Source organism: Penaeus monodon, unplaced genomic scaffold (genome assembly GCF_015228065.2).
Source record: "Penaeus monodon isolate SGIC_2016 unplaced genomic scaffold, NSTDA_Pmon_1 PmonScaffold_3798, whole genome shotgun sequence".
In the NCBI taxonomy this organism is placed as follows: domain Eukaryota; kingdom Metazoa; phylum Arthropoda; class Malacostraca; order Decapoda; family Penaeidae; genus Penaeus; species Penaeus monodon.
In genome coordinates, this window is record NW_023658558.1 from 10,906 (window position 1) to 21,051 (window position 10,146).

General features: G+C 36.5%; 1 pseudogene; it reads right to left on the reverse strand.

Annotated features, from left to right (window-relative positions):
- Window positions 1-1,747: 1,747 nt before the first annotated feature.
- On the reverse strand, window positions 1,748-8,674 carry LOC119570763 (annotated as a pseudogene).
- Window positions 8,675-10,146: the final 1,472 nt, after the last annotated feature.

Here is a 10,146-nt window from a genome sequence, read left to right on the forward strand (position 1 = left end):
TGCTCGGTAATCACTCCCGTTTGTCACTCGACGTCCCCCACCTTCAGCCCAAGGCCAAACTCCTCGCTTACTAAGGGCTCGTCGTCAAGGAAGAAAAAGATCCAAAGGGTACGACCGAGGCCTCAAGCTGAGCACCGACGAGGAGCGGAGGACGAGCTCTTCAGGCGAGGGCGACAGGCAGAGGTGCAAGCAGATGGAGGAACAGATGGCGCAAGACACGAGGGAGGTAAACCAGCCACAATCACAATCTCGCGCAGAATTGACAGGAAGAGACTCACATGTAGAGTTGGAGAGAGCACTGGAGTAGCTACCCAGCATTACAACGTCGTCGATTACAGTAAGTGTACTAATATTCGTAGTACTGTAAGGATATAAGGAGGACGGTAGCATTAGAATAGAATGTAAAACGCTCATTTAATTAGACATTTATTTCGGTATCACGATCCAACATGTAGATTTATATCTATGAGAATTAATGTCTTTAGTTTTTCTTTGCAGGTTACCTTTTCGAGGATAAGGTGACACCATGATACATTAATATTAAAAAAATCACCAACTAACAAGACTGCTCTGGTTTCTATGTTTCTCTTATGAGCATGGGTGTCTTTGTGGCATTTTAATCATATGCATGTTAATTCAATATACATTCTAGAAGGGAAGAAGTGCATGTATTTATGTTAAATGATGTTGAGAAAATATACTGTAAATAATATTCTAATTGTTGACCTTTTTCTCCCTTTACCTCAACGAATTCTAAAATATTACGACCCTCACCCCCTCTCTCTTATCACTCTCTTACCTCTCTCTCTCTCTCTCCCAGTGTCTGACTCATTCTCATTCTCTCTATTTCTCTCACCAGTCTCTCTCTTCTCTCATCTCACTCGTCTCCGTCTCACTCTCGCTCTCTCTCCTCTTTCTCTCGCTCGATCTCCCTCTCTCTCTCTCATTATATATTACGCATACTAGACAGAAAGTAAAAAGAAGATTCAAATTAAGACGTCATGGGTGTATAAAAAAACACTTTAAAAAATCTGGATGCCATAAAATGACATAAAGTTAAAGAAAACGCTGAAGGAAGCAGTAAAAAAGTATTCCATACAATATATATATATATATATATATATATATGTATGGAATACTTTTTTAAATGTCTTCTTCAGCGGTTCTTTACCTTTAATGTTTTTTTCAAACATTTGTTTTTTTTTTTTTTTATGGCCATCAGATTTATTAAAGTGTTTTTTATACACCCATTACGTCTTTAATTTGAATCTTCTTTAACCTTTCGTCTAGTATGCGTAATATATAATGAGAGAGAGAGCGGGAGATCGAGCGAGAGAAAGAGAGAGAGAGAGAGGAGAGTGAGACGTGAGACTAGTGAGAATGAGAGAAGAGAGAGATGGGTGAGAGAAGGAGAGCCTGAGAATGAGTGAGGACACTGAGTGAGAGAGAGAGAGAGAGAGAGGAGTAGTATAGAGAGAGGGGGGGGGGGGTAGGGGTAGTCGATATATTTAGACTTAGTGAGGTAAGGAGAAAAAGGGCTAAAACATAAGGAATATTATTTACAAGTATATTTTCTTCAAAACATCATTTAACATAAAAATACAGCACTCAGTCTCTGAATAGTATATGATAACAATCATATGATACAAATTGCCAACAAAGACACCCAGCTCATAAAGAGAAACAAAGAAAAAACCAGAATGCAGTCTTGTAGTTGTGATTTTAAACGGATTATGTATCATGGTGTCTACCTTATCTCCGAAAAGGTACCTGCAAAAGAAAAAAATAAGAAATAATATCTCAGAGATATAAATCTACATGTTGCGATCGTGATACCGAAAAAAATGTCTAATTAAATGAGCGTTACATCTATTACTAATTGCTACGCTCTTATATCCTTACAAGTACTACGAAAGTATTAGTAAACTTACTGTAATCGACGACGTTGTATGCTGGGTAGCTACATCCAGTGCTCTCTCCAAACTTATCCATGTGAGTCTCTGCCTGTCAATTTCTGCGCGAAGGATTCGTGATGTGGCTGTTTACCTCCCTCGTGTCTTGCGCCATCTGTTCCTCCATCTGCGCAACCTATGCCTGTGCGCCCTCGCCTTGAGAGCTCGTGCCTCCGCTCCTCGTCGGTGGGCTCAGCTTGAGGGCCTCGTCGTACCACTTTGGAGTCTTCTGCCTTGCGACGAGCCCTTAGGAAGCGAGGAGTTGGGCCTGGGGCTGAAGGTCGTGGGGGACGGCGCAGTGCAAAACGGTGAGCGATTCCGAGCAATTGGTACTCTCCGGGTATGATGCGTTACAGAGGAAGGAGCCAGCGGGCCGCGGGCCACCCGCCGGCGCTGGCTCGAGAGGGCACCACTTGCAAGTAGGTCTGTTTGCTGAGGATCCATGGCGTGTCCGAAACTGCCAGTGCCCCGACACTGACACCTTCAAAGGACGCCCTCTCGTCGTGTTCAAAGACTTGCAGCCCGAAGAAAGACATGACTGCCTCAGTGATTCACCAAGACTGTTTTCGCCCGGTGCGTCGAAATGATGGATATATCAACACGCCAGAGGAAGACGCCGTTTCATTGCCGCTGCGGGTCGAGGAGGAAAATTTTACCAAAATGAGAATATCCGCCTCATTTTTAGGATGACATGCGGTGAGTATAAAAAAACGTTTAGAATATGTGCACGATACTGACTGCGTTTCTTAATGGGATGTAGCAGGGGATATAAAAAATAAAGAAAATATATAATAAATAATAGGAAATTTCTGTTCAAAGCAGTTATAATCCTTAGGAATGTTTCCAAAGAGAAAAAGAAAAAAAAAAGTTTAATATATAGAGACGGAGCTACCTGGGGGGGGACACAAATGATGATCAGATTGAAACATTCAAACAAAGCTAGTAGACTGCCCTGACCGCCACGTCCGTGACCACAAACACGAGAGTATGTGTAAACACACGCCAATCACATACACGCTAACACATATACACAAAAAAGCATATACACGCAAACACCACACACACAGATATGTATATATATGTGCGTGTATGTTGAATATATATATATTGTATATATATACATATATATGATATGATGTATCTTATATACATATATGATCCATATACATATATACTGTATTATACATATAATGTATATATTATACATATATATGTATATTACCTATATAGTATATATAGGTATTATATCCTATATATGTATATATATGTATTATATATGTATCTATATGTATATATGATATGTATACCATATATGATATACATGATAGATACATACATTATGATATAGAAAATGTATATATATATATATGTATATCCTATATATGTATATATATATAGTATTTATATACCTAATATGTATATATAGGTATATTACTATTATGTATATACAAGTATAAGATAATGTATATATATGTAATATGATATAAATACAAATATATGTATATATACAATCTATGTACATATGCAATATATGTACTTAAACTAGATATGTTACCCTCATATATACAATATATGCTACCATATATACATATATATGGATATATGTACATACATTAATGTATAAATATACGTAATATGTTACGTATAATGATAAATATACGTATATATGCATACGTCTATATGTATGTATACGTAACATATCTATACATATATAGGTATATATACCAATATATACATATAGATAGGTATATTACCTATTTATAAGGTATAATATAGGTATAATACATATATATAGGGATATATAGGTATATATACATATAAATTAATAAGGGGTTTAAATTAATTACATATCATACATATATATAGGTATATATACATATAATAATAACTATAGGTATATATACATATATATACATATAATACATATACGTACACATATACGTACACACTAAGTACACACATACGTACACCACCTACGTACCCACATACGTACACACATACGTACACACATACGTACACACATACATAACATACGACATACAACAAATACATACACACATTTGACATACACACATACATAAACATAGACATACACATACACATACACATTACATACATAATAGATACTATATATACATAATATATGCATATATGTATATAGTATTTATATATTGTATACATAATATATTACCATAATATATGCATATATGTATATACGTATTTACTATTATGTTATATATATATATATTTATATATATGTAGTTATATGTATATATATTTATAATATGTATATATAATGGTATATATATATGTAGAAAAGGTATGAATGAGATGTATATCTTCACAATAACAAGGGAGATGTATTTGACCGTTTTCGATTGCGTCTTCGCAGACATACATGTATTCTGACGAAGGACGCCTCGAAAACCGGCAAATACAATCTCTTGTACTTGAGATATCATTCTCAGTCATACCTTTTCTACATTGGTCAATAGAATACGGTCATTGTGTATAATATATTTGATAATATAATATGCAGCTATGTATATATATATATATATATATATATTATTATTTATATATATATGCAGCTATGTATATATATATTTATATATATATGCAGCTATGTATATATATATTATTATATATCAGCTATGTATATCTATATATATATAGATTAATAAATTATATATCTATCTATATAGATATATATGCAGGCCTATTGTATATATGTATTTATATAGATATGCAGCTATGATATAGATATATATATTTAGAGATATGTTGTATATATATGTAATATATATATATTTGTATATGTATACATATGTATATATTATTATGTAATGTTCTATGTATATATATATTATATACTATGTAATATAGTATATATATATGTATATGTATATATATGTATATATGCTATATATATATATATAATATATATATATAATATATATGTATATTTATACTTATATATATGTATATATGTATATATATAATATATATATAATTTATATATAGTAAGTATTATATAATTATATATATAATATATGCTATATATGTATATATATATTTATATATATGTATATGTTTACTATATATTATATTATGTAGTTTATATATAATTTATATATATGTAATATATTAAATATATATAGAAACACAGTGCAACTAGAGTGGACGTAATAGTGAAAGTGTGAGTGCCCACCATTCTCCCCCGTCTCGAACGGTTTTCCGGGGACCCAGAGGAAAGAAACGTAATGATGATAATCAGGCGTGTGAATGGCGCATGCATCTTTAGTTATGATCAGACTGCTGGCCAGAGCGACACAAGACAGAAGAAAGAGAATCTGCTTGTATAAAAAATACGGGTGCAAATACTAGAGCATAGCAAATACTAACGAAACTGAGGGTAATGGTAAATCACCCTTTCTGCTCTATGTTGTGTTGTGAAAAGTAAAGAGATGCTCTATACCATAGACACGGATTATGTGTGCATGTATAACGTCTAAAAGACACTGCAAAGGCCAAATTATGATGAGAAAAACACGAAAACGATGGAGGACATTACCCTGATAAGGATCTGCTCCTTACGAGGTAACTACAAAATTCGAAATTGACAAGACACACAAAGAAAAAAAATCGTTGGATATCGGAGTTAACGCCCACACACAAAACGGAAGGGAAGATACGTGGCAAATTGTTGAAGCATTTGTATCACTGTCACAAATGTAAAACAGACAGAAAAATAGAGATAGAGAGAGGGTGTAATGCGAGAGGAGAGAAAGAAGAGAAAGAAAGGGAGAGGCAGAACAGAAAAATACAGAGTGAGGAAGAAAAAAGAGAAAATAGAGGGGAATCGTGGACCAAAACACTGGAAGTGGATAGCTCATGCGTCCTTCCGTGTATTTGTATAAACGACATATTACGCAAAGAACTAAAGAAAAAAAGCCCGGGATGGCTGAGAGCCGCCCCCACCTAAAAGGTTTATATCAGTTTATTAGTCCTTGATCCATCCCAGCCAGTTGCTTAGGACTGGCGCGTCACACGAAGCGTTTATCTCAGCGAATCCCTGACTGTCACACTCCTCAGAAAATATTTATAATTCTGAGTATTAATCATGAGAATTTATATATTCATCACTTACACTCGAGGAATTAGGATCTTCATATGCAACCATTATTACGGAATAGATGTATACCTTTCGTTCGAGATAGTGTTGGTTCATGAGTAATGGACGTTTGTTTCATGAAACATTATATGTATTACATTACATATCAATTTAGTGTGATTGCAATACTAACTTACCATCTATTCTAAGTTCGGTAATATTAACTTTCTCTAGTTTTTATTCTCCGTTATTGAGAAGGGAAACTGCGAGCCACTGATAGATAGAATGAAGACATCACATGCAGGAATAACTTCACGTGTTATATTATTATCACTTAACACACAAAAATTGTTTCAATGAATGATGCCCTACAACATTCTACCACACTCACTCACCTTCGCATACAGGCTAATCTAACATAGATTAACAGCGCTACATCGTCACTCAACCAATAGTCATTTCACCGAGTCATTTCCACAGTCCCCCGCACTCACGTATTTCGCACTGACACGTTTAATACTTAGTGTCTTGTCTATTCAGCATTTCCATGTGCTTATAACTTACAGATGAGAATATCAAGTCGTTAAAGTTTATAAATCTTTCTAAGTTTCTTTTCTAAGGAAACAGCGTTAAACAAGGGTCAAGAGAACGTCCCTTTTAGTCGGTGGGAACAGTGATCTCTTTACCTTACGGCATGTTAGCCTAAATCACCTGCTACAGCCAATATACGGGAATATTTGATACGCGAACAAGCATACTACCTAATCTTCATTCAGCAGCCACAACTCAATCGCTAGTGTTTATTTGTGTTATAGGAGAATTTATTATCTCTAATACGGTTACGTGAATAACTGTAATTGATGGTGACCAGTGACAAATCGCGACGGGAACGAAAATAAGGATGGTAATGACATTACTCTGTGTATTCTATACTGTGAGAGAAAAGATGATGTGTATGAGACAGAGATAGACAGACAGACCTACACACACGCAAAGAGAAAAGAACAGTGGACACCACCACACAGAGTGAGGGCGGACAATTATAGCATTATTACTTGCCATTGTGTTACCGCTTCCTTTGCATCAATTAGATTTAAAGATAATCAACGTTCTGCCAAAAGTGAACTCAGCAAATGCGACGGAAAGAGCTATCCAAAAGAGAACGAAAGTTAGAAGGAAAACAAACTTTTTTTGTATTTCTTCAAAATATATATATATATATATATGATATATATATATATTATATATATATATATAATCTGTGGAATATAAGCTTATATGCATGTCTTAATCTATTATTTCTCTTTTCTTTCTCGGTCTTCTGTCTTCCTTTATTTACTTTTAGTGTCATATTTATGGCATCCGGATTTTATTGAAGTGTTTTTTATATACCATACGTCCTGTGATTGAATATTCTTTTAATTTACTGTCTAGTATGCGTAATATAAATAAAAGAGAGAGCGAGGGGGAGATCGAGCGAGAGAAAAGAAGCCGAGAGAGAGAGAGGGAGACGAGCGGAGAAGAAAGAAAGAGAGAGAGAGGGGGGGAGGGGAGGGAGATGAGTGAAAGAGAAAGAGAGAGAGAGAAAGAGAGAGAGAGACGACGATGACCAGAGAGAAGAGAGAGAGAGAGAGATAGTGGAATATTTTGAATTATTGAGGTTACTATCTGTGACAGAATAGATATGAAGATGGACAGAATGCTTGATAAGCCGTTATAGAGTGGAAACATATGGAGAAAAGGGACAAAACATGAAGGAATATCATTTGCAAGTATATTTCCTCAAACAGCATTTAAAACATAAATACATACACTCATCCTCTAGAATAGGATATTGATTAACAATCCTTGATTAACAAATGCCAACAAAGACACCCATGCTCATTAAAGAGGAAAACAATAGAAAACCAGTGTGCAGTCTTGAGTTCTGATTTTAACTATTATGTATCATGGTGTCTTCCTTATCCTCGAAAAGGCAAACTGCAAAGAAAAAAAAAATAAAATAATATGGTCAGAGGATATAAATCTATATATTGGATCGTGATACCGATAAATAAATGTTCTAATTAAATAGGTTTACATTTTATTACTAATGCTACTTCTCCTTATATCCTTAAAGATACGAAATATTAGTACACTTATGTAAATCGACGACGTGTAAGATGTGAAGCTACATCCAGTGCTCTCTCAAACTAATACAGGTGAGTCCTTCCTGTCAATTCTGCGCGAAGAGTTGTGATGTGGATGTTTACCTCCCTCGTTCTTGCGCCATCTGTCTCCATCTGCTTGCACCCTTGCCTCGTGCGCCCTCGCCTTGAGAGCTCGTTGCCTTCCGCGCCTCGTCCGGGCTCCGCTGAGGGGCCTCGTTCGTACCACTTTGGAGTCTTTTTTTCCTTTTACGACGAGCCCTTAGAAGCGAGGAGTTTGGGCCTTGGGGCTGAGGTATCGTGGGGGACGTCGCAGTGCAAAAAACGGGAGCGATTCCGAAGCAATGGTTACTCTCCGGGTTAATGATGGCGTACAGAGGAGGGAGCAGCGCCCGTCGGCCCACCCGCGGCGCTGGTTCGAGAGCACCACTTGCAAGTAGGTCTGATTGCTGAGGATCCATGGCGTGTCCGAAACTGCCAGGTGGTCGGATCATGACCTTCAAAGGACGCCTCTCGTCGTGTTCAAAGCACGCCCGGCCGAAGAAAGACATGACTGCCTCAGTGATTCACCAAGATGTTTTCGCCTTCTTGGTCGAAATGATGGTATATATTCAACACGCCAGAGGAAGGACGCGTCTCATTTACGACTGCGGGTCGAGGAGGAAATTTCCCAAAAAATGAGAGTATCCGCCTCATTTTTTAGGATGACATGCGGTGAGTAAAAAAACGTTAGAATATGGAACGGATACTGAATGCGTATTCTTAATGGTGATTGTAGCAGGGAATATAAAAATAAATAGAAATAATCAATAGAAATAGGAAATTTCTGTTCAAGCGTATAACTCCTTAGGACTGTTCCCAAATGAGAAAAAGAAAAAAAAAAGTTAATATTAGAGACGGAGATACCTGACACAAAAATGATGATCAGATGAAAACGCCTTTAAAGAAAGCTAGTAGACTGACCTGACCGCGTCCGTGACCACAAACACGAGAGTATGTGAAACACACGCCATCACATACACGCTCACACATGTACACAAAAGCAATACACGCAAACACACACACACACACACACACTCAAACACCAACACACACACACACAAACACACACACACACACACACACACACACACACACACACATATATATATATTTATATATACATATATATATAATAGTGTGTGTGTGTGTGGTGTGTGTGTGTGTGTTTGTGTGTGGTGTGTGTGTGTGTTGTGTGTGTGTGTGTGTGTGTGAATCTATAGCTATTATATGCATATATACAAACATAAGTGTAACTAGAGTGACGTAGTAATGTGACATTGAGTGGCATATTCTGCGGTCTCGAACGGGTTCTTCCAGGAACAGAAGTAACAAATATAGGTGTCATAGTTCGTTCGATTGACGTCTAGATCTTTCGTTAATGCTCAGGACTGCGACTAGCGCAGCGCAAGACGGGAATTCTACCTCGTATAAAATACTAGGTATCAATAGCATACAGTGAAAGTGAGGGTAATGGTATAGATATGATGATACTAAACGCGTAAACGGCTAACACACATTCACCCGAGAGAAAGATCTGCTACTATAGATAACTTAACAAATTTCGAAATTCCAAGACACTACAAAAGAAAAATGAAATCGGATGTTACAACCCCACACATAAAATGTAGGCAATGTAGGCTACTATTAAAGCAAATGTATCATCTTACACCTGTGACGACCAGAGAAATAGAAAGATAAGAGATGGGAGTTATGAAGGAGAGAGAGAGAGAGAAGAGAGAGGAGAAGAGAGAGAGAGAGAGAGATGAGAAGAGAGAGAGAGAAGGGGAGGGAGAGGGATAAGGAGGAAAGGAGGCAGGAGGTTGAGAGAAAGAAAAGAAAGGACACACATAGAGAGAGAGGCAGGCAGGACAACCAGAAAGGACAGCGTGAG